Below are 23,747 nucleotides of genomic sequence, written 5' to 3' on the forward strand. Positions count from 1 at the left end.
CTCTCTCTCTCTTCTTAGTAAGCCTGACTAAAGAGTTATCAATTTTGTTTATCTTTTCAAAGAACCAGCTTTCAGTTGATATTTTCTATTGTTTTTATCTGTTCTATTTATTTCCTCTGATCTTTATTGTTTCCTTCCTTCTGGTGACTTTTGAGTTTTCTTTTTATTTTTTTGGCGGGTTGTTTGAGATTTTTCTTTTTTATTGAGGAAGACATATATTGCTATAAACTTCCTTCTTAGAACTGGAATGTTGTATTTCCATTTTCATTTGTTTTGGGGTATTTTCTGATTTCTTCTTTGATTTCATAATTGACCCATAGTTTGTTTTGTTTTTTAGTAGCACGTTGCTTAGTCTCCACATGGGTTTTAGTCTCCACCTGGTTATTCTTTTCCTATTTTTTTTTTTTTAATTTGGACTGTCATTCCCTCCTTCTCCAGAATCTGATCCATCATTTCTTCTCTCTCCCCCATATCTTTAGTTACTTTTCCCTTACTGCTTTCTTCTACTTATCACTTTGCCCATTTCTTTCTCCATCAGAAATAACCTCTTTTCCTGAACATATTTCTCTTTCTTTTTAGTTCTAGAGCTCCTTGAGCTAGAAATATCTTACTACCTCACCAGCCCCCTCCATTCTCATTTACAGCTCTCATTCACTGCAGTCTGCCTCTGCTATTCCTTTATGACTGTGTTTCCAAAGACCAAATTAAAAGGGCCTTATAATGGTTGAACCCAATAATTTACATAACTATGCTTCACTAAGGCTGGTGACCTCTTCCTATATCTTTAAGGAATCTTTTCTCTTAGTCTCTGAGACATCTCATCGACTCTCAATGTACATCTTCTACCTCTTGTCAAGTTTTATATGGTATCAAAGAAGAATATCCACAATTACCTGAAAATTCTATTAAAATACTCCTGTTTCCAACTAAAAAAAATAATAAAATAAAATCCACTCCCACTCCCTTGCCTTCAAATATTATTTTAATGTTGATGAACCTGTGGACCCACATTTCCATTCCCCATGTGAACATCTTACCCATTTGTAATTAAAACTTAACAGCTTGAAAAATGACCTAGATGTACTCCTTCTCTAGTATTCTCTAGTTCAGTTTATGGGCTCGTCTTCCTTTTCATTCAGGAAACCCAAAAGTTTTAGGGGAAATTTCCATCTTCATATTCTCTAACAACTAAATAGTAATTATTATCTTTTCATTCTACTAAAACATGTCTTTTAATTCTTTCTGTTCCTCTCCATCCTTCATACTGTAGAATCCTCAGTAATTATACTGATATATAATTGATTCTGAAATATAGTGGATTCTCAATAAATATTTGTGACTAGGTTAACCATTTACTGCTTTTGAAGACTGTTTCCTCCATATGAAATGTACTTTCTTTGTTCTACTGGTGAAAACTCAATTTGTGCTCATTCTATGAAGTATTCCCTGACTCTTTAATGAAGAGATATCCATTCCTTTGTGTTCCCATAGTACTTTTTTATACTTCTGTTATAGTAAGAATGACATTCTATTTATGTTATATTGATGTTATTTGATGCTACTCTTTGTTTTTATATTATTTTCCAACTAGACAAATTCTTGAGGGTATACATCAATGTTGTATCTTCTTAGTATATTTTTTTCATCTTTACAGTGTTTAGGTAAATCTACATGGTTACCTGTTTGGATGATTGTGAGTTTACTAAAAGCATCACACAGGAGACAGAATTTGAAAAGGGCTTTAGAAATGGATGATACTCTGGTAAGATGAGAATGGCATTCAGATTAAGACTGAAAGTACAGAGTATACTTTAAGAATAACCAGAAGGTCAACTCAGCTAAAGGGAGTTGGAGGGACATTTTGGAGGAAGGATTAATGACAAATAAGGTTGGAGGGTAGACCACTGATGATTATGGGATGACTTGCATGACTGACAAGTGTATTTATCATATTATTTTCCTCTGGGCAGAAGTGAGCTATGTATGGTTTATGAGCTCAGATAAAAGTTACAACTTTAGGAAGATTCAAATTTACAACTTTAGGAAGATTACTGTGATGTCAGTATGTCTTATGGAATGAGATATAGGCCGCAGAAGCTATTAGAAAGATATCACAACAGTTCAAAAAGAAATAAATGTATAAATAAGATTTCTCTTAAAAAAAAGAATGATAGATACATTCTAAAGGAACCATTCTAGGGATTGAAGAATGTGGATGCTAGAAGGAGAGAGAGTCTAAGTAAGGTTTCAAGCCTGAGTGACAGAAGGGGATGGTCCTGCTTCCAACAAGAGATTGGAAACATAAGAGGAAGCCTAAGTTTGTAGAAGTTTATTAGTCCATTTAAAGTTTAAAGTTTAGAGTTCAAAGTTTATTATTTTGGATATAGTGAGTTTGAAGAGCAAATATGAATTTGAACTTGAATATCAGGACTTACTTAAACTCTTCATGACTGTTTTTCTTTTCCTCTTAAATGACTTAGAGAACTGCCACTTGGTAAGATAGTCAAGGCCAAATTCTCCCACTACCCACAGCCTTCAATGCATGACTGCCATTTTGACTGATTGGAAGTTGCCACCCAAATGTAATCTAACTGCTGAAAGCATAAGCACCACTACCAATGAAGTGAATAGCAAAATTAAATAAGGCATATGAAATGTAACCTTAGGAATTTTAAATAGAAGACAATCCATGCTTCAGAAGTATTCCTTATGTAATATGGAGTAGTGTTAAGAAGTGAGTAAATGAAAAAAATTCCCCAAAGTTGATTAAAATCATATTTTGTCACAGTGTTTCATTAAAAAATCTGAAGGTGACTGATGCCCATTTCCTATACTTTATATCTTTTGAAATATATTAATTTTCCCTGCTGTGAAAAATGACATTCAAAAACAAGATGGTAGGGATAGATGACATCTTTATTATTCTGTCATATAAAACTAGCTTTTAACTCTCTTCAAGGTCTGTTTCTTTCTAAAAGTGACAGTCTGATGCATTTTATTATCAAATTATAAGTAGCTTTGATAAAGCACCAATAAATTTGTCCATACAACTGAAAAAAAAGAATTCTATAAATGAATACCTAGGAAAAATGTGAATGTCTAGTCATCAGAACATTTGTCAGATAACTTTAAGAGACCATCACTCTGTGTTTCTTGTGGATTATTGCAATTGGGACTATGGTCAGATAGTAGGTATATAGTTTCTACAAAAAGGCTTTTCCATCAAGTGACAGTTTAGCTATGCCCTACTTTTTCAAAGTATTACCTAGATCAGAAATGTTTAAACATTTCCTCAGAGAAAAACAACCTATGCATGCGTGCCTGCATCCCTGCGTGCTGAGTCACTTCAGTCATGTCTGACTCTTTGTGACTCTATGGACTGTAGCCTGCCAAGCTCCTCTGTCCATGGGATTCTCCAGGCAAGAATACTGGAATGGGTTGCCATTCCCTCCTCCAGGGGATCTTCCTGAGCCAAGGATTGAACTCATGTCTCCTGTGTCTTCTGCATTGCAGGCAGATTCTTTACAGCTGAGCCACCAGAGAAGCCCAATATAAATATGTGCTGGAGATTTTATTATATAATAAAATATATAAAAAATATTTAATAAAATCTCTAGTGCATGTCTACCTAGTGAACAGATCTCTAGCACAGACACACAGACACACACATCTATAACAGATCTGCTCTATATTGTGGCTGACTAAGCACACATATGTGATACATAGCTTATATCAATATATAGGTGTGTGAATATATAAGTATAAATATAGTGTATATATGTATATCTGTGTGTACATGCATATATGGCATAGTGAGAGCACAAGTGAGCAAGTAAACATAAAGATCCATAAGTGAAAATACCAATAGTTGACTCAGGAGAATTTAGAATTTAATGAAAAGGTGTTACGTTTTGTGTATTGTATCATTTAACATTGAGTACGTTTGAGTTACCATAAAATCAACCAAAGCTTGGTTTGATTGGTGCTTCAGTGAGTTTCCAGTCATTGGAAGGGAATAATTAGAAATTGGGGAAAATGATGAACACACAAGAAGATAAGTAATGGCATTAAATGATAGTTTCTCAGCTCCTGTCATTTGCTGTAACTTAAGTTATATAGAGCAACTAAATGGCTCAATGCAGTTCAGAAAAGCACATTTGTTAGTGTAAATGCTCCCCCAAATTGTCCTTCCTAGCATGTTATATTCCAGATCAGATCAGATCAGTCGCTCAGTCGTGTCCGACTCTTTGCGACCCCATGAATCGCAGCATGCCAGGCCTCCCTGTCCATCACCAACTCCCGGAGTTCACCCAGACCCACGTCCATCGAGTCAGTGATGCCATCCAGCCATCTCATCCTCTGTCGTCCTCTTCTCCTCCTGCCCCCAATTCCTCCCAGCATCAGAGTCTTTTCCAGTGAGTCAACTCTTCACATGAGGTGGCCAAATACTGGAGTCTCAGCTTTAGCATCATTCCTTCCAAAGAACACCCAGGGCTGATCTCCTTTAGAATGGACTGGTTGGATCTCCTTGAGTCTACTGTAAAGACTGTCTTTAGATTTAAAGCTTTAAATTTTTAAGCCCAAATAAACAGAGATGGTAAGGCAGGTCAAGGTCTCTTATTGCCATTGCATCTCTCCAATGGTTGGGGTATCCAGAGAGGAAGGTTTCTGTGGGGAATCAGTGGGAGACAAGGTTGGAAAGTTGGCAGAGATAAAATTCTTGCCTTAAAAGGCCAGATGAGGAAATGTAACCTGTGATATATTAATACTGTTGTATAGAATAGATTGAGTTAGGTAAAAATAATTTTTAAAAACACAAAAAGAATTCAAGAGTAGAAAGTTGAAGCTTGCTTAAACAATTCATGTGGCCAGTAAACATCACAATTTATTATCACAAGGCAAACAAGCTCAGAGTTAGCTGCACTTGCTGGGTTGTTTTCTATAAGCTTACTTTCGTTACCCTTTACGTGAACTGGCAACTTTATACTGTTTAGTATGGGCTGAGAGAATAGTTCCATGGAATTAAAGAAACTCTACATCAAACTTAAATGATTCTAATTAGCCTACTAGATTAATGGCTTATTTTTTAATATATATATTTATGATTCTCTTTTAGTAAACAGCCAAAAGCAGAGAAGGTTTCTGTGCTATCGCAAATTTGAACTCAAAGACTCTTCAGGAAATGTGGACTAAACCTTGAGGCACATCAATAAAATAATACCTTTATTCCCAATGTACCTTGTTTTATATTATTGTATAGACAAAATAGTACTGCTGTTCTATACAAATACACTCCCAAATTTCTCATGCCCCTTTTTACCTGCTACTTATTCCATATGATGTTGTCTTCTGATGGTAATCTGGCAGTGTCAAGGAGCTTCAGTTATTTTTTTCAGAAAATCTTGTTACTAGATACTTATTCTAAATATTTTACTTCTGTCAATTTCCATCTCTTCCCATGAAGAGTCTCCTTCTCTCAATATGGGCACCTTTTTCTACATTTTCTGACCTGTATCTTGGAGGGCAGAATGATGTGAGCATTTGGTGAAAAACTTTGAAAGCTTCTGTGAGGATTTGGTGGACAGAAAGAATTGTTCCTTCTAATGACAGGAATCTCAAGATTGTTTTGATCATAGCTTTGGGTTTCTATAAGCATACTAAACCTTCCCTTTAGTTACATGAGTATCTCACGAGAATGCTCTTCATCAATCCCATATCTTCAGCATAGTTTTGAAATAACATTTTCTTGACTTGTCAAATTCACAGTCTAAGGTATACTGTTACAAGGATAATTCACTATGTCTGAAGGCTTCAAAATGCAGGAAAACTCTAAAGCTATTCTTCAGTGAAGTCACTCTAAGTTGTCTATATGGAAAATCCATTGTTCCTATGTAATAACATCCAATTAGTTGTTGAAGAAGCACAAGTTGTGCATTAACACTTGTTTTTCTGGGCCAGGCTGTATGCTAGAGCCTGTATATCCGTAAAGGTAGCTAAACCTGAAAACATTATAATCCATATCATTGGCTATGTGAATTTATTTTCCTGCAAAGAGTAGAAGATTCAGATATGTGTATGTGTGCATATCTTGTATATAGTTTATTACTTGACTTTCCCTTGTCTTCTCTTAACATTGAGATACATCTGAGCCTTGTAGGTTTCTTCTGTTAGACATTCCCTATTTTGAATACAGTTGACATACCATGTTGAATAGTCATACAGCAATTAGATATTAGTGATTCTTCATATACTAGGTTTGAAGGTAGTTTTATGTATATGTAAAATTTATATTTTAAATACATTTATAAGAAACATATATACAAAACTCATTAGAGACCTAAATTCCATGCTGTTGTATGCTTTACCTCTATGCTAGAAGCTGAATGTACTATAGGCTGTTTATACCATTTTATTTCCAAGGCCAAATGTGACAAATAGTAATTTCAACTTTCCTTGAGGCACCATAACAGTGTAACTTATCTCTATCTTTTGTTTAAAAATTAAACAAAATCAGACTTCCTTTCCTAAAGCAAGCAAACAAAAAAAAATCAAATTGCATATAACCAAGAGTATCACAAGAGCTTGAAGGAAAAGGAGCAAAAAGCAAGTAACTTTTCTTTTCAGCATCATTTGAAACATATCCCTGGGAATTGTTTGAATAGGCAAAAGCCAATTTTTTGTTGAGGAAGTGATGGTGGATGTCAAGCCTTGTCCATAAATCCTTTCTCTATTCACACATCTAGAGAGACTCCAAGGATTTCACAGGCTTGGTCCCAAGAAGTTTACAATTTAAGGCAAAGGAATGTGTCATTCACCTACTTACAGTGTTTTATAATGTCATAATTCCTAGACAATAGAAGTTAAAGAATTGGAATTTTTGCCAACCTATAGTAGAAAATTTCAGCCCTTCCTTTGGTATCACTTACCCCCAGTAAATGCCGTGATATTGTGTTACCCATCTTGCTGTTTTTTAAGATTAGAAATAAAAGTTTTATTTGAGTTGAAATATTCAAATATATGTGCCAGGAAATGCTACTACCTACATTTGCTGATGCTCAAGATGACAAAGCAAAACTCAGGAAGGAAGGAAAATCATAATAAATATTTTAAGTAATCCCATGTCTATGAGAAAATCAGAGTATATCAAAGAATGTAGTAAAACTATATTTTTTTCTTATTTTTGAAATCCTGGTGAGGTTAATATACCTCCAAACTAGTACTTTTTTAATAAAAAGAAATGATGCTTCAGAAAAAAAAGTTTTCAGAATAATAATATGAAGAATTTATTTGAACAATTTTACAATGTCTTTAATTAAATGACACTTTCTTAACCACCAATAGATATTATGAAGAGTATATGGAGGTACTACATGCCATTGCAAAAATATTGAATTACATTTCCTTTCATGATACTATTGATTACATGAGACATGGCTATAAAGTAATGACAGCAAATATAAGAGCCACACATTATAAGGTTAAACCTTATATTGCAGCTCATCCTCTTAGAACAATATCAAACCTAGTATATTTGTATGGGATAAAAGTCAATAAATTTATTAATTTTAAAAATGTAAATATTTTGTATTATTCTGAAGGCAGTCTGTGACTTGCAGTGCCTCAACTTACTAATAATTATGTAGAAGAAAGAATAGAGAAATCTCAGAGTAAAGCCCCTGCCTCACTAGAACAGTGACCCTTACTTTTTAATTCAAAAGTTCTGCTAGGTCATTCAGAAAGAGGAAGACAGAGAGAGACAGACAGATTACTTTGCTGATGGGAGTGAAAATTTGATGCGAGGGGCCTTCTTTTGTGAAGAGGCAGAGGTGGAGAAAGTCATTGATTTTTGCTGTACCTTTTTTTTTTTTAATCTCCTGCCAATGATAAATGAAATAGAAGTTTTGATTTCACTTTCTCATAACAATAGTTCCATCAATCCTAGTTATAACTGAAAGAATGTGAAATTGTTCCTTCACTTAGCAATAATACTTTGAGCATCCACTACATACACAAAACTGACCATATTCCAGGAATATGTAGGCAAGGAAAACAAAGATGATTTTCATTCTTGAGTTGGTTGGTTAAGTGACAGCCAAAAACAGGCAAAATTGGAATGAAGCAGGACAAAGTGGCAACAGAAGCATGCGAAGTCTGTAAGGAACAGTAGCTAGAGAAAGACGGAGGCCAGCTTGCAAGATCCTACCTGGAACTGCACGCTATAGCAGTTGGTTTTTATTTCAAGGGCAACTGATAAATACTGCCTCTACACTAATTGTCTTAAGTGAACATCCCAAAGCGTCTGCTTGGTGGCAATATGCCAGGGAGGGAATCTGGAATGACTCTAAAAATATCCAGAATGACTTTCTTCAGATAAAATTCCCAAGTAAGCACATTTATCCAAAATCTGATAGACGTTGAAATCAATCCTTACCATGAAATATATCTGATGATATTAAACAGGACCAGAAATTCTAGAGTCTATCAGCATGAGAACATTAACCTGAGTATTTAGCAGAAATAAAAATACGCCCACATTTCAACCACTGACCAGCTTATTCCTCTAGCTCCTTTTGCCTGACAAACTCTCTCTTCTAAAACACTTGGCATCATAAACTCTTTTCCTAAAATAGAAGGGGGACAAGAAGAAAGTCAGAAACTATAAACTTCTCAAAATATACAAAACTCTGGAGAGGCAGCCTGCACCTGCAACCCCGAAAGCAAATGTGTTGAATAATCAGGGATCCCAAACACTAGAGCGACACTAGAGTTATTTACTCAGCTAATCATTATGTGAAATAGAACATTTGATTTCTGCACCAGTTACCTTGAAGTAGATGCACACCTCGTTCAATTAAATAAAGCACCACAAACAAAATCATTTAGTTCAATGTGTGGTTCTTGTTAGTTTTAGTCAACAAGTCATGTCTGACTCTTGGGACCCCATAGGCTGTAGCCTACCAGGCTCCTCTGTCCATGGGATTTCTGAGGTAAGAATACTGGAGTGGATTGCCATTTCCTTCTCCTGGGGATCTTCCTAACCCAGAAATAGAACCCAGGTCTCCTGCATTGCACGCAGATTCTTTACCAACTGAGCTACGAGGGACTCCCACAATCAATATTTTTAAGTCAGTCATGTCTGACTCTTTGCAACCCCATGACTGTATAGTCCATGGAATTCTTCAGGCCAGAATACAGGAGTGGGTAGCTAGCTGTTCCCTTCTCTTTTATTTTTGGTGTATGTCCTTCCTGGTACCCGGAGATGAGCTCTGCGTGACTCAAAATCCTGTTAGGTGATGGCTGCATGTCACCTGCATTCATAGTGTGTTGCACAAAGATGCACTATATTCTAAGATCTGATTTTAATAGCAAAATGCCCTCAAGATAAACATGTTAGCATGTTAGTGTAAATATGGGTCTTCAAGAACATGTTAGAACAGGGCATTTTTCCTTTAATTGGTTGTAGAACTGACATCTTAGCCCCTTGAGTGTTAAAGATTTAGAGGAGGGACAGCAGCCTCAGCTCACTCCCTTTCTCTAGCACTTGCTAGGTTGTCTAGACCTCAACTAACTTTTAAAAGAAGCTTTAAATGGCTTCCCTAGTGACTTGGCATTATTCTAAGGTGTATTAAATGTATTTTAGTTATTTGTGTAGCTGTCCTATCTATAACTAGAACATAAGAGACTATGATTTCTTAATCAACTTTGAATTACCTCTGGAATGCAATGTACTTCCTGGTAACTTAGTAACTTAGCAAACATTGTTTCCAAAAAATAGATTATGAAATGAATTAGCTTGTAAATATATTGTGCAAATTTATCCAGACCATACTTCTCAAACATCTTAATCTTCTCCTCAAACTGTGTTTGACCTAAGGAAACCAGACCTGTGGAAATTAAAAAAAAAAAGTTAAAGATAATAAAAAAAAAATTGGAAACTTATTAGTTTAACACAGTTTTTTTCTTGTTGTAATCTTATCTAGTATACTAGTGAGAGTATCTTCCATATCTGCAATTAAAAAGGCCTTAAAACCAAACCAAGCTTAACCCAGCAATGAGAGTGATGTTCCTTCTCTGTTTACACAGCTTCGCCTACAGTACTGAATATTCTCTAAAAACATCTCCTGACTCCTTCTCTGTCTTGCCATTTTGAAGAGGAACAAAGACAGATTCATCTTTCTTTTTTCAAATGTTCTGTTTTATATTGGGCTATGGCCGAATAACAGTGTTGTGATAGTTTTGGGTGAGCAGCCAAGGGACTCATCCAAACATATACATGTGTCTGTTCTCCGCCAGACAAATTCACCTTTGTGAGCAAGATGGCTAGCATGTGGGGGTTCCATCAATGATCATAGGACATGAATGGCAATCTTTTAACATTTTTTAAAGTACTTTATTTAACATTTTGTTCATGTTTTGACTGTGTGGGTCTTCATGGCTGTGTGTGGACTTTCTGTAGCTGTGGAGAAAGCGACTGTTCTCTAATTGCAGTGCACAGGCTTCTCACTGTGGTGGTTTCTCTTGTTCTGGAGCACAGACTCTATGGTGTGTGGACTTCACTAATTGTGGCACATAGGCTTAGTTGCCTCACAGTATGTGGAATCTTCCTGGACCAGGGACTGAAACCATGTCCCTCACATTGGTAGGCAGATTCTTGACTACTAGACCACCAGGGGAGTCCAGAAATGTTTTTAAAATGTAAAATTTGATATTAATAGTGTTTACTGGTAGCAAACCACACAGATCCCCCCTTAGGAATGGAGCCATGTGGCTGTGTTAAGTGCACGTGGCAAGCAGAATAATGGCCCCCCAAAAGATAGCTCAGACAGTAAAGACTCTGCCTGCAATGCAGGAGACCAAGGTTTCTATGCCTGGGATGAGAAGATCCCCTAGAGAAGGGAATGGCAACAGGCAGGAGGAGAAGGGGACGACAGAGGATGAGATGGCTGGATGGCATCACTGACTCGATGGACGTGAGTCTCAGTGAACTCCGGGAGTTGGTGATGGACAGGGAGGCCTGGCGTGCTGCGATTCATGGGGTCGCAAAGAGTCAGACATGACTGAGTGACTGATCTGATCTGATCTGATCTGACAATATTCTTGCCTAGGAAATCCCATGGACAGAGGAGCCTGGCAGGCTACAGTCCATGGGGTCTCAAAGAGTTGGACACGACTGAGCGACTAACACTTTCACAAAAAATAGCGTTAAAAGCACAAAAATAGCACACAAAAAAATAGTTCTAATCACTGGAATCTGAGGGTACCTTATAGCATAAATGGGACTTTGAAGATGTGATTAAATTAGAAATGTTGAGATGGATTATCATGGATATATCCAATGGACCCAATATAACACAGATGTCCTGGTAAGAGGAGGCAGGAGGATCAGAGACAGAAAAAAAGATGTTATGACAAAAGTAAAGATAAAAGTAGCAAGAAGCCATAGCCCAAGGAGTGCAGGCAGCCTGTGTGTGTGTGTGACCCCATGGACTAGCCCACTGGGCTCCTCTGTCCATGGGGATTCCTCAAGCAAGAATACTGGAGTGGGTTTGCATGTCCTCATCCAGGGGATCTTCCCAACCCAGGCATGGAACCCCGGTCTCCAACATTGCAGGCAGATTTTTCACTGTTTGAGCCACCAGGGAAGCCAAGAAAACTGGAATGGGTAGCCTATCCTTTCTCCAGGGGAACTTCCCAATGCAGGAATCAAATGGGGGTCTCCTGCATTACAGGCAGATTCTTTACCAGCTGAGCTACCAGTGAAGCTGGCAGGCAGCCTGTAGTAGCCAATAAAGGAAGAAAGTGGATTCTCCCCTAGTCTCTAAAAGGCATGTAACTCTTCTGACCCATTGCAGACTTCTGGTCTCTACAGTTGTAATGAATTGCTACGTTTTAAGTCATTATGTTGTGATAATGGTGATAGCAGCAATAAGAAACTAGTATAACAGACAAGTCGGTTAGGGATAATTTGACTTCAAATAGCAAGAACTTCAAACCAAACTGACTTATATAGTGAGAAAGTACATTGGTTTGTACATTCGGAAGAGTGATAGGAGGCAGAGGGCATTGTCTTAATAGTATCATCAGTGGTGCCACTTCATTCATTCCTGTATCTCTGCTCTGTAGTTATTTCTGTTCTATTGAATTCATCTCTTTTGAGAAGACTGCCAATAGCCATTGGAGTTAAATGCTTCCTTATTGGTTTGAAGCAGTAAAAAAAAAAAAAAAAAAAAAAGGTGGGGAGGGGTGCTTCTCGTCATTATCTACCGCAATGCATGTATGCTCATTCATGTCCAAGTTTTTGCAACCCGACTGTAGTCCACCAGGCTTCTCTGTCCATGGGAGTCCAGGCAAGAATACTGGAGTGGGTTGCCATGCCCTCCTTCAGGGATCTTCCCAGCCCCTGAGGATGGTTAAACAAGTTCCAAGGATACCGTGCCCTCAGCCTCAGGTCCAGGAAACAAGTGTCTGCTTTCACTCGGTCAGGTTTCTCCTTGCTCTCTAAGGACAGTTGTGTAATAGAAGGAGCAGCAGCAGTTAGAGAGACTCATGACTCATTCTGCCAGGCTCAGATTGGCAGTGAGTCTGGAGTTTTTTCCACCTGGGGAATGGCAACATGCCCAGCACCTTGGCTCATCACACCACCGTCTGGCTTACCTGCCGCAGGTTGCTGAACTCTGGGTTAGACTGACACCAGATAGCCACTTGTGAATCATCCTTGCAAATGGTGCATTTCCTTTGAAAATGGATACATTGCTTTGTGTACATTACTGCATCGAAATCTGCTTCTGTGTGTTTTCCAAGTATCTGATGTGATAGTTCTGAGTAATTTCCTATGCAACCAGCTCTACAGTCAGGCAAAGTAATACAGAAAGGAAAAAAGATAGAGAGGGTATTAATTGGATATCCTGAGATACATATATTTATTTGTGAGATATTTAATCTCCCACTTTAATGAATTACTTTCTCCAATCTTAGAGAAGGGGAAATTTGAGATATTTAATCTCCAACCTTAATGCATTGCTTTCTCCAGTCTTACAGAAGGGGAAATTTGAGAACTAAGTTGCAAAATTTGTAAGTGTCAGAGCTGTTAAGAACCTTCAGGCAGTGTGATTCCTAGGCCCATATTCTTCCTATGTACTCCTAAGGGCCACTCCCAGAGTCGAATATCTGAACAGAGTTCCCTTGTGAGAGTTGCTCCATCCTAACACTATCCTTGTGACTTCAGATTCACCCCAGAACTGGTTTTGATGTCCTATATAGAGGCTGAGAAACCTGAGGCCCATCAGATTTTCCCCAAGCTTATTAGAACTAAACACAGAGACGAGGAAAGGTCCTTCTAGATCAGTTCCAAAAGAAACCTAGAATGGATCTAGTGGTTTTCGATCCCTTTGTCTCAGTTCAGTTCATTCAGTCGTGTCCAACTCTTTGAGACCCCATGGACTGCAGCACGCCAGGCCTCCCTGTCCATCACCAACTCCTGGAGTTTACTCAAACTCATGTCCTTTGAGTTGGTGATGCCATCCAACCATCTCACTCTTTGTCATCCCCTTCTCACGCCTTCAATCCTTCCCAGCATCAGAGTCTTTTCCAATAAGTCAGTTCTTCGCATCAGGTAGCCACAGCACTGGAGCTTCAGCTTCAACATCAGTCCCTCCAATGAACACTCAAGACTGATCTCCTTTAGGATGGACTGGTTGGATCTCCTTGCAGTCCAAAGGACTCTCAAAAGTCTTCTCCAGCACCACAGTTTAAATGCATCAATTCTTCGGCACTCAACCTTCTTTATAGTCCAATTCTCACGTCCATACATGGCTACTGGAAAAACCATAGCCTTGACTAAGACGGACCTTTGTTGGCAAAGTAATGTCTCTGCTTTTTAATATGCTATCTAGGTTGGTCATAACTTTCCTTCAAGGAGTAAGCATCTTTTAATTTCATGGCTGCAATCACTATCTGCAGTGATTTTGGAGCCCCCTAAAACAAAGTCTGCCACTGTTTCCATTGTTTCCCCATCTATTTGCCATGAAGTGATGAGACCGGATGCCATGATCTTCGTTTTCTGAATATTGAGCTTTAAGCCAACTTTTTCACTCTCCTCTTTCACTTTCATCAAGAGGCTCTTAAGTTCCTCTTCACTTTCTGCCATAAGGGTGGTGTCATCTGCATATCTGAGGTTATTGAAATTTCTCCCTGCAATCTTGATTCAAGCTTGTGCTTCATCCAGCCCAGCATTTCTCATGATGTACTCTGCATACAAGTTAAATAAGCAGGGTGACAATATACAGCCTTGACGTACTCTTTTTCCTATTCTACCCCAATTCTGTTAAGGGAAATCTGAGCGCAATAACATTGATCATCAGGATTGATTATGGTAATTTGGCTTGCCAGGTGGGCTTATCCTTCCTCTGTCATGGTTTAAGCATTTTCAGAGGATTCATACCAAAGATAGAAAAAAATTACCCTTCAATACCCTTCCATTTCTGGGGACTTTTCAGAAAGAACATTCAAATTGCCTCAACCATGTGTATAGCTCAGGAGAGCCCAGGCAGCCAGGAGACAAGGTATGAATGGTTTGGACCCTGAATTTTACAAGAGCAGAGACTGATCTTATAAACACTGCATTTCCAGATCCAAATACAGTGTCTGACCCATAACAAATTATTATTGTTAAATGAAGGACTAAATAAAAGAGTGGTCAATTTAGTAAATATTTTGTCAGCAAAGTGGAAGGCAAGGATAGAGCAAAGTGGTAAAATGATGGTGAACAAGGCTAGATATGTGTCATTATCCAACAAAATTTAAGCAACACTTTGCCTTAAACGAGACAGACCCTTAAGTCTGAGACCTATAGTGACAATATTTAAAATAGCACCGATTCTGTTATTGGCGCTCATGGGATAGAAACGAAAGATCTTTTTACCCAGTAAGTATCACGTGAAATTTCAGGCTTTGGAAAATGTTAGTGTTTGAAAAGCATTTCCAGTTACTGGCAATCTCTAAGAAAATGGCTAAAACAATTTTCCAAAATGGTTCTATTGAACCCTACTGAAATGCATTTTATGTAGTCCTGTGTGATTGCTCCTGCTTTATTGTTCAAGAACTGTTAATAATGAGAGTTTTAATATGCAGAAAACAAGCAACAGAATGGGACCCAAGGTTCTTCTATTTTATTTTTTAATAAAAAAAGTAAAAGCCCGATTAGAGTCCATTTCCAGAGATAATTTACTGGCATATACATTGTTTAATTTATTTCTAATGTAGAGAGAAATCAGCTTATAAGGAAATTAAAACAGAGCACACCTTTCAATTTGAGATGACTAGGAGGCTCTCAGGATCCCCAAAACATTTTTTCATGGCAGTTGTGACTTGAAATCACAGAATGGACATGAGAAACACCACTATACGTTCAGGCCACAGCAGTTGAATGTGATCACTACTGTTTCCATCACCATTTTCAGTGGATGTTTTCCATGATGTGAAATCAATTATCACTTCCACATCTACATTAATATAATTGGTTCTTACTCTCCAGAGGAAAGTTTATAAAAGGCAGTTTCAGTAAATAAGGGGTAAAGGGTCCCTGTTTGCCACTGCATCCTCTGGGATGGATTATCACTATGCACTTCCTCCGGATCCTAAGGGAATTCTTGGTACTACTGTGTTAAACCCCTTTTTTTCTTTGCAAGGGAAAGCAAAATGGCACTTTTTTTTTTTTCAAGAAAATTGCTATGCTTAGTGACAACAATTCTAAAAAGCAGTACCCTTCAAGGTATTGATTACCACATGGTTTAAAGAATACTGTGTGTTCAGGAGATGGTTCAAAGGAAGTCACAAAGCAGGTGTCATTTCTAAATAGTTTTAAATTCCCAGTTACTATTAAGAAAATGGATACCAAAGCTAAATTTTCAACAGTTCCTGCATCAAATAAGATCTTTGGTAACAGCAAAATCAAGGGGTACTTTTGTTTTGGAAAAGTTACTCCAAGTATGAAAGAGCAGTGATGCCTTTTCATGTGGGCAAGTTCTTCATGCACAGAGTGTGAGATACAGGGAGGCATAATTCCCAAAGATGGTTGCCTCTTCTCTGCCAACATTTTTCATTTTGAGTAAAATATTTTCAGAATGCCCAGGAGATTTTATTATTTGAATAGGAAGCTGGAACCTCACATTTACAGCATATTTGGCAAGCTTTGGAATGTAATGTAGAAATCAGAACCATCTACAAAAGATGCATTCGCCATACTCTCTGATGTTGAGTATAGCCAGATTTTATAAGTGAGGCCAGGTCAAGAGTCTCCAGGTGAGAAAGGAGCTTCAGTATCTGCGCCTCTCCAATGGGACATAGGTGACTATCATTTTTCTGGCCTTGGGAAACTCTGATTCCAAGTAGTAGGCAGTTTGTTACTTCATATAAGCTGAACAAAGCAAAGCAAAAGAAAAAGCATTCTATTAGATGTCTATGCAAATGTTCTTAGGACTAGAGCAATCATTTAATTCAGGTGAGGACAGGCAGTTCTGCCTCTCATCACCTCGACTATGACCTTAACCCTCAGCCTTGCTTTGAAAACCAGACCTCACTTTGTATCCTCAGAGCAATATTAATTCAGAACTTACTTGGATTTGTTCCTTGGGCAAAAGGTTAAGTGATCCATAAATTTATTTCCCTGCAGATTTGGAAAAAGAAAAGTAAATATCACAGTGATACGTTAGGCAGGTTCTGCAGCATCAAAATCGACTTCCCCTCCTGTTGCCAGCGTCAGTGCCACGTGGTGAATAGAAAATAATTAAACTATTTGTGGCTCACTCATGTGAATGATGCCAGTGACCAGAAAGATCAAATCCTCAAAAAAATCTGATTAATAAGGAATGGCTCTAACCTGATCCTTGTTTGACTAAGAACTAAATCCCATTACAAATGTGCAAAGAAGGATAATTCAGCTCTGTGAAATGGCTTTTTGTTAACATAACTCCACTATGAAGAAATGTATAGTGTCCCCAAACCAAAACATACTTGTTGTAGGGTAGAACCTACATTTTTCATATCTAACCTTAGATTTTGTGGTTCCCTATCCAGTGACTCAACATTAGTGTAATAAGGACCTTTATAATTCCTGGCAGATGCTGCTCTGTGGTGCAGATTTTGTGATTGAAGGTAATAGCCTTCAGACTTAAATGCTCTCATGGAGGAGGGTATGCTTGAAAAGATAATAGTGGTGGAGAGATTCTTAGAGTTTGCCGCATCCTCTCTAAGCAACAATAGCTCAGTTATTGAATATCCATCAAGTGCATGTCATTGGTCTCTGCTTACTGAAAGTTTTCATGTTGAATCCCAGAATCTTTTTTCTAAATGAAGAGCATTGCCTTCATGTCTCTTTGTGTGTCCAAATCATTGTTCAGTTTGCAACCAGAAACTGGACTTTTTCCTCTGAGAGTTGTAAAAAGATGTGCCACATGCAGAAAATCATAGAGTAGAATGAGTCCTGTAAGATCAGCCCTTTTGTCCTCTTCCCTCTCTTAACACAACTAAGGGTTACCAAGTGTCACAAGCTCAAAGGCTTGCCATGTGCTCCAGACCTCTGTGCCTCTGCTCATACTGAAGCCCCCTCCCTACCTTATTACCCCTCCTTCACTCTCCTATTCCTTAAGCTACAAACTCCATTCAGTCAGTAAACTTCTTATTGAGCACAATATTCAGCGTTCATCCTTGGCAATATATAGTCTAATGGGGAAGACAGGCAGTTGAACACACTACAGGAGAGAGGTATAGCTACTGTGGAGGCCTATAATAAGAGGTTCTAGACTTAGTTGAGAGGTCACAGGAGGCTGGACTAGAATTAGAAAGTAACTTAATAAGGAAAAGGAGGTGCTTGGAGAAAAGAACATTCCATCAGAGAGAAGCTAACTCTGGGAGGTGGGAGATACAAGGGGGCAAGTGATATAAAAATTAAACAGAAGGAAGATTATGTAAACCATAGGACAAATGGGAATTCATCAAAGGATAGGCAGGGAGTAAGATGATCAGATTTAGATTTCTTAAAACTCATTATTGTGTGGAGATTTGTTTAGAAAGAGATAAGAGAAGATGCTGAGGCACCAAAGTGAAGGCTGTTGTGATAATTCCTGCACATGACAAAATCTCTATCAATCTCTGATAAAAACAACCTTATCTATTAGGCTGTTATCACTGACATACGTCTTCTATCCTCCAGGTAATTAATGTGTTAGCATATTTAAGACACTAGGTCTGGGACTTCTAAAACAGCATCATTAATTTAAATATGAGCTACTAGCCTACCTAAGACCATGTCAGATCATTTCAACTTAAAATCAAGTCTCTCCTCTTTAAAGAATTTATGAAGTAGAACCAAATTAATAGATATTATTAAAATGTGATAGACTTTCCTTCCTCTTGGTCTTAGACACAAAAATATTTGAGTTATCTGAAGGACTTGCTCTTCACCAAGGCATGCCAATTACCACCTGAAATTTATTTGTTATATATTTTTTCAACTTTTTAGATTTTCCTCTCATTTCAATTTTAATATATGGATTTCTCCTTTTCTGTTTAAATAATACCAGCACTTGTTAGCACTCATTTGTTCTCTAGAAGTAATCTATGACACACCAGATTATGGAAGTTAAATGGGACAGTTAATATGAACGTGCTTCTCATTCTGCCACTGTTTCTGGCTGTGATCTTCACACAGGAAGCCCTGCTGGGTTTCAGGGTGGTGTCATGTTTCACAGAAAGGAAGACTTACCTAATTTTCCATTTCACAAGTACTATCTCTGCTTTCCCACTCCTCTTTCACTTATATAAAACTGTCTTAAGTATGTTGGATGCCCTCCTGACAAACGCCCGGCATCCCTCTGTAAGCAGAAGGTAGGTACTTGGGTGCCAGTGGCAGAACATGTTTTCCAGGCAGGAAAACTTTTCTTCGTTTCTTCAATTTATGCAATAGGTCGCCAAACAAGCCATCTGCTGATCTGGTTTCCAAAGCATATGGCTTCTTCCTTAATCTGTAATGTGGGAGACGAACTAAAAGAAGTCATTCTTAGGAGAGAGTAACTAAAGCGCTCACAATCTAGTCAGTGTGTTTTGTGTTCTAAATTCTACCCAAGGGTCAAAGAGGAATTCTTCAAATTCTTGTACTGGGAGCACATGAGATGCAACTTTGCAGAATTATTGTCACTGAGCTCCATTTTAATAATAGACTTTTAACATAGACAACAAGAGTCGGCCATAACAAATCCATGACGATGTCTGCTTTAAGATAGGCATTGAAAATATTCTGTCCTCTAGCGTAGCACTAAGAGCCATTAGGTATTAAGCACTCATAATATGTCAGGCCCTGTCTCGTAGCTTTCATTGTTTCAGATGGGCAGCAGGGCCTATCGTTCAGAGCCTGGCTTAAGAACCAGGCCACGTGAGGTTCAGATTCTGGCTCTGTCATTCACTGTTCTATTCTCTTTGGAGACTTGTTTAACTTCCCAGTGCCTCATTTATTTTTTTATTGTATCATTTCATGTTTTCTTTTAAATCTGTATTGCAGTATAGTTGCTTTACAATGTTGTATTAGTTTCTGCTATGCAGCAAAGTGAATCAACTTTATGTATCCCCTCTTTTTTGGATTTCCTTTTAGGTCACCACAGAGCATTGAGTAGAGTTCCCTGTACTATACAGTGGGTTCTCATTCGTATTAATAATCTATTTTTACACATAGTATCAATAGTGTATATAGGTCAATCCCAGTCTCTCAATTCCTCCCACCCCTTCCCTTTCCCCACTGGTATCCATATGTTGGCTGTCTGTATCTGTGTCTCTATTTCTGCTTTGTAAATAAGATTCTCTCTACCAGTTTTTTTTTTCAGATTTCACATATATGCATTTATATGCAATATTTCTTTTTCTGACTTACTTCACTCTGAATAGTCATCTCTAGGTCTATCCACATCTCTGCAAATGACCCAATTTCATTCCTTTTTAGGGCTGAGCAATATTCCGTTATAAATATATACCACATCTTCTTTATCCATTCCTTTATTGATGGACATTTAGGTTGTTTCCATGCCCTGGCTATTTTAAATAGTGCTGCAATGAACATTGGGGTGCATGTTTCTTTTTTTAATTATGGTTTTCTCTCTCAATGCTTTGTTTATAAATGGAGCAGAAGATAACAGTTCTCAGCATTACAGTCATCATGAGGATAAAAGACTTAAATACTTAGATCAGTCCCCAACACATACTAAACATCTTACCTATTAATATCTCATTTAAACTACATGAACTTTCTGTTTGCTATAACAGAGAACTTAAGTAACTACCACCAGGGCATTTTGACTCTAAAGGTCAAGAATTGTCCTCTATAAAAAGACATAAGAAAGAATATTATTTTCAAAGTTATATACATGTATTTTTTAATTAAAACTGTTGTTTTATTTTTTAACTCAGTTAATAGCAAGCAGATTCAAATTTGATGTTCAATAATGAAGACACTGTGCTGAATTTTCTAGTTGCTATTTGTGTGTTACCTTTTTTCATGAGCCTGATTTTCTACGAGTATTTCAATTTTTCTCTTACCTTTGGTAACAACCACCTTGTAGAATGCTCCAGCAAGGGAAAAACTGAATATTTTTTTAAAGAAAACTAGAGGGAAATGTTAGCTAAGTGTGGTAAACAAAGTTTATACAATAGAGAAATTTTATTCTAAAAAAGACCACTGAGGAAGGAAAATAAAATACTGTATAAGAATATAAAATGAGGAGAACTACTTGCCTTTGGGCAACTGGCTAACATTTTAAATCCCAGCTTCTATTAGTCATGTACAGACCCTGTATCTTAAACTCAATTAATACAAGTCAAATTTTGCACATATATGCTTTTTATATTCTACTTCTTTCTAACCAAAATGTGTTCTGTCCCTCTTTTTTCCCCTTCAATTTCTCTTTGTCTTTAAGCTCAAACATCATATCCTCTGTGAAGTAAGCATTGTCTGACACTCCTAGGTAATTAACATCTCTCCTTCTTTTGTGGTCTTATGATACCGTATACATAATACCATCACAGCATTGTATTGATTCACTTGCTTCTTCTTCTAATTTTATTGAGATATAGTTGGCCTACAGCACTGCATAAGTTTAACATGTACACCATAATGACTTGACTTACAGTATTTGAAATGATTACCACAATAAGTTTAGTTAACATCCATCATCTCATATAGATTAAGAAAGAAAGAAAGGAAAAGTTTCTTTCCTTGTGATAAGAACTCTTAGGATGTACTCTCTTAACAAGTTCCAAATATGCCACAAAACAATAACTATAGGTATCATGTGTATGTTACACCCCTATTATTAAATTTATAATCATATATCCAGAAATTTAGTATCTTTTGATGACCTTCATTTATTTCCCCCACTGTAGCATGGCTTTCTTTCTGTAACTACAAATCTGATCTCTTACTTTCTTATTCTTTTACAAAAGACTCCTTGAGTGCCTATCTGACACTCTGCATTAAACAGGGATTGTCATGCAAATATTATTTCCACTTTTAAAAATGGGGCCCAATTTTATCCACCAGAAAACCTGAAACAAAGCAAGTTATCAATGCATGTCTGTTGATACGAGGATTTGGCCAAATAAAATAATCCCATGACTTCACAGTCATATTCTAATTTTAACAAAAGGCAATACTATTGCAGTGTCTCCTCTACTTTTCACAAGACTCTAAATATCTTTTGTTTCCAAAATTCAAATCTATCCTTAGAAGCTAACAATTTGCCGTCACTTGAAAACTCAAAACACATGTATTCAATGTGTGGTAGTACCATAATTTTTAACTTCTCCCCTCAGGTTGCTCCAGAGAAGGCAATGGCACCCCACTCCAGTACTCTTGCCTGGAAAATCCCATGGATGGAGGGGCCTGGTAGGCTGCAGTCCATGGGGTCGCTGAGGGTCGGACACAACTGAGTAACTTCACTTTCAGTTTTCACTTTCATGCATTGGAGAAGGAAATGGCAACCCACTCCACTGTTCTTGCCTGGAGAATCCCAGGGACAGCGGAGCTTGGTGGGCTGCCATCTATGGGGTCGCACAGAGTCAGACACGACTGAAGTGACTTAGCAGCAACAGCCTCAGATTGCTCAGTGGTAAAGAATTCTCCTGCTAATGCAGGAAACCTGGTTTCAGTCCCCAGGCTGGGAAGATCCCCTGGAGGAGGACATGGCAATCCCATCCAGTATTTTTGCCTGGATAATCCCATGGACAGAGAAGCCTGGTGGGCTACAGTCCATGGCATTGCAAAGAGTCGGACATAACTGAGTACATATGCACAAGTGATAAAAAATCCAGATTGTCCTATTTTTATTTCCTTTAAAATGTTACAGTAATCTTTGCATGCCTTTCTTTGTATATTTGACAGTTCCATCAGAAAGACTCACATTCATGAGAATATTAGAACAATAAATATGTTCATATACCAGGTCTACTGGCCTAGAGAGATATTTAAGCTCAGAAATAGATCCACATTTTGTAGGACCTGGTGCAAAATAATCAAGGGCCTCCTTTAGAAATAAAAAAAGGAAACATTTTAAAACTTGCTTAGATCTCTCCTTTTTAAGGCCTTAGAAAAGGCCCATGAAAGTAAGGAACCCTAAAGTTCATGGTTCATTGATTTCATGGTAAACCTGCCCATACCCATGATATATTGTTGAAGGGAAAAGAACAAGTTAAAGAATATATATTATCTATACATTCTCCTTAAAAATGATAAATCCACATATACAGTGTTTAAGTTTTAAGAGCAGGTGAAAACTGTGGAATGATTATAAACTGAGATACTAAAATTAGCCTCCTCAAGGAGGAGTTAAGCCAGGGGTTAAAATAGGTTGTTTGGGGGGGTGTGTGGTCATCATTTGTATTTTAGATACTTTTGTTAATTATTGTGACCATGTGTGACTTTTTTATTTCAAATACTAAAATAGACTACTCAGGGGATAAAAGCATGTGCTGCTGTACCTTCTGTAGGCATTCCAAAGAAAGTGTTTGGGATTAGTCCACATTCTCCCAAGGTGCCACATCGACTGGTTTTAGGAGTTCTGTTGTATTGTTATAAAATTAGCTACACCCTTTTATGAGAACATCCCTTATATTAAATAATAGAGTGCCCTCGGGCCTCCCATAAACACATACCACAAGAGAGTCAGATAAGAAGAGAGAACATAAAAGCTCAATGACCTACCCATGGGGTGCCAAAAAAAACCATCTTTGGTAAATGAGACTGCCCAGTATGTCACCCTGAAATTACCAAAATCAATCACATTTTTTAAACCAAAAGGAACATTCCTTCTAAGATAAGACAAAGTTAAGATGAACGCTGCTGCTGCTGCTAAGGCACTTCAGTCGTGTCCAACTCTGTGTGACCCCATCGACGGCAGCCCACCAGGCTCCCCCGTCCCTGGGATTCTCTAGGCAAGAACGCCAGAATGGGTTGCCATTTCCTTCTCCAATGCATGAAAGTGATAAGTAAAAGTGAAGTCGCTCAGTCATGTCTTGACTCTTAGTGACCCCATGGACTATAGCCTGCCAGGCTCCTCCATCCATGGGATTTTCCAGGCAAGAGTACTGGAGTGGGTTGCCATTTCCCTCACTTGAGGCATATATATCCCACAAGAATAGAATATAATCAAGACAAATCAGGCCGAAAATATTTTTCTTGACTTCTATGCAGGTATCACTTGATTGTGGCA

General features: G+C 37.8%; 1 protein-coding gene and 1 long non-coding RNA gene across 3 annotated transcripts in view; one reads left to right on the forward strand and one right to left on the reverse strand.

Annotated features, from left to right (window-relative positions):
* SPAG16 (sperm associated antigen 16) overlaps positions 1 to 23,747 on the forward strand; it is a 1,067,980-nt gene that overhangs the window by 1,015,597 nt on the left and 28,636 nt on the right. The window lies entirely within an intron of this gene.
* LOC132343290 (uncharacterized) lies at positions 12,286 to 19,245 on the reverse strand. The gene is made up of 3 exons (XR_009492029.1): positions 18,761 to 19,245; positions 16,614 to 16,663; positions 12,286 to 12,844 (listed from the first exon to the last, which is right to left on the reverse strand). It is a non-coding gene; the product is annotated as an uncharacterized lncRNA (long non-coding RNA).

The sequence above is a fragment of the Bos taurus genome, chromosome 2, assembly GCF_002263795.3.
Source record: "Bos taurus isolate L1 Dominette 01449 registration number 42190680 breed Hereford chromosome 2, ARS-UCD2.0, whole genome shotgun sequence".
Classification (NCBI taxonomy): Eukaryota; Metazoa; Chordata; class Mammalia; order Artiodactyla; family Bovidae; genus Bos; species Bos taurus.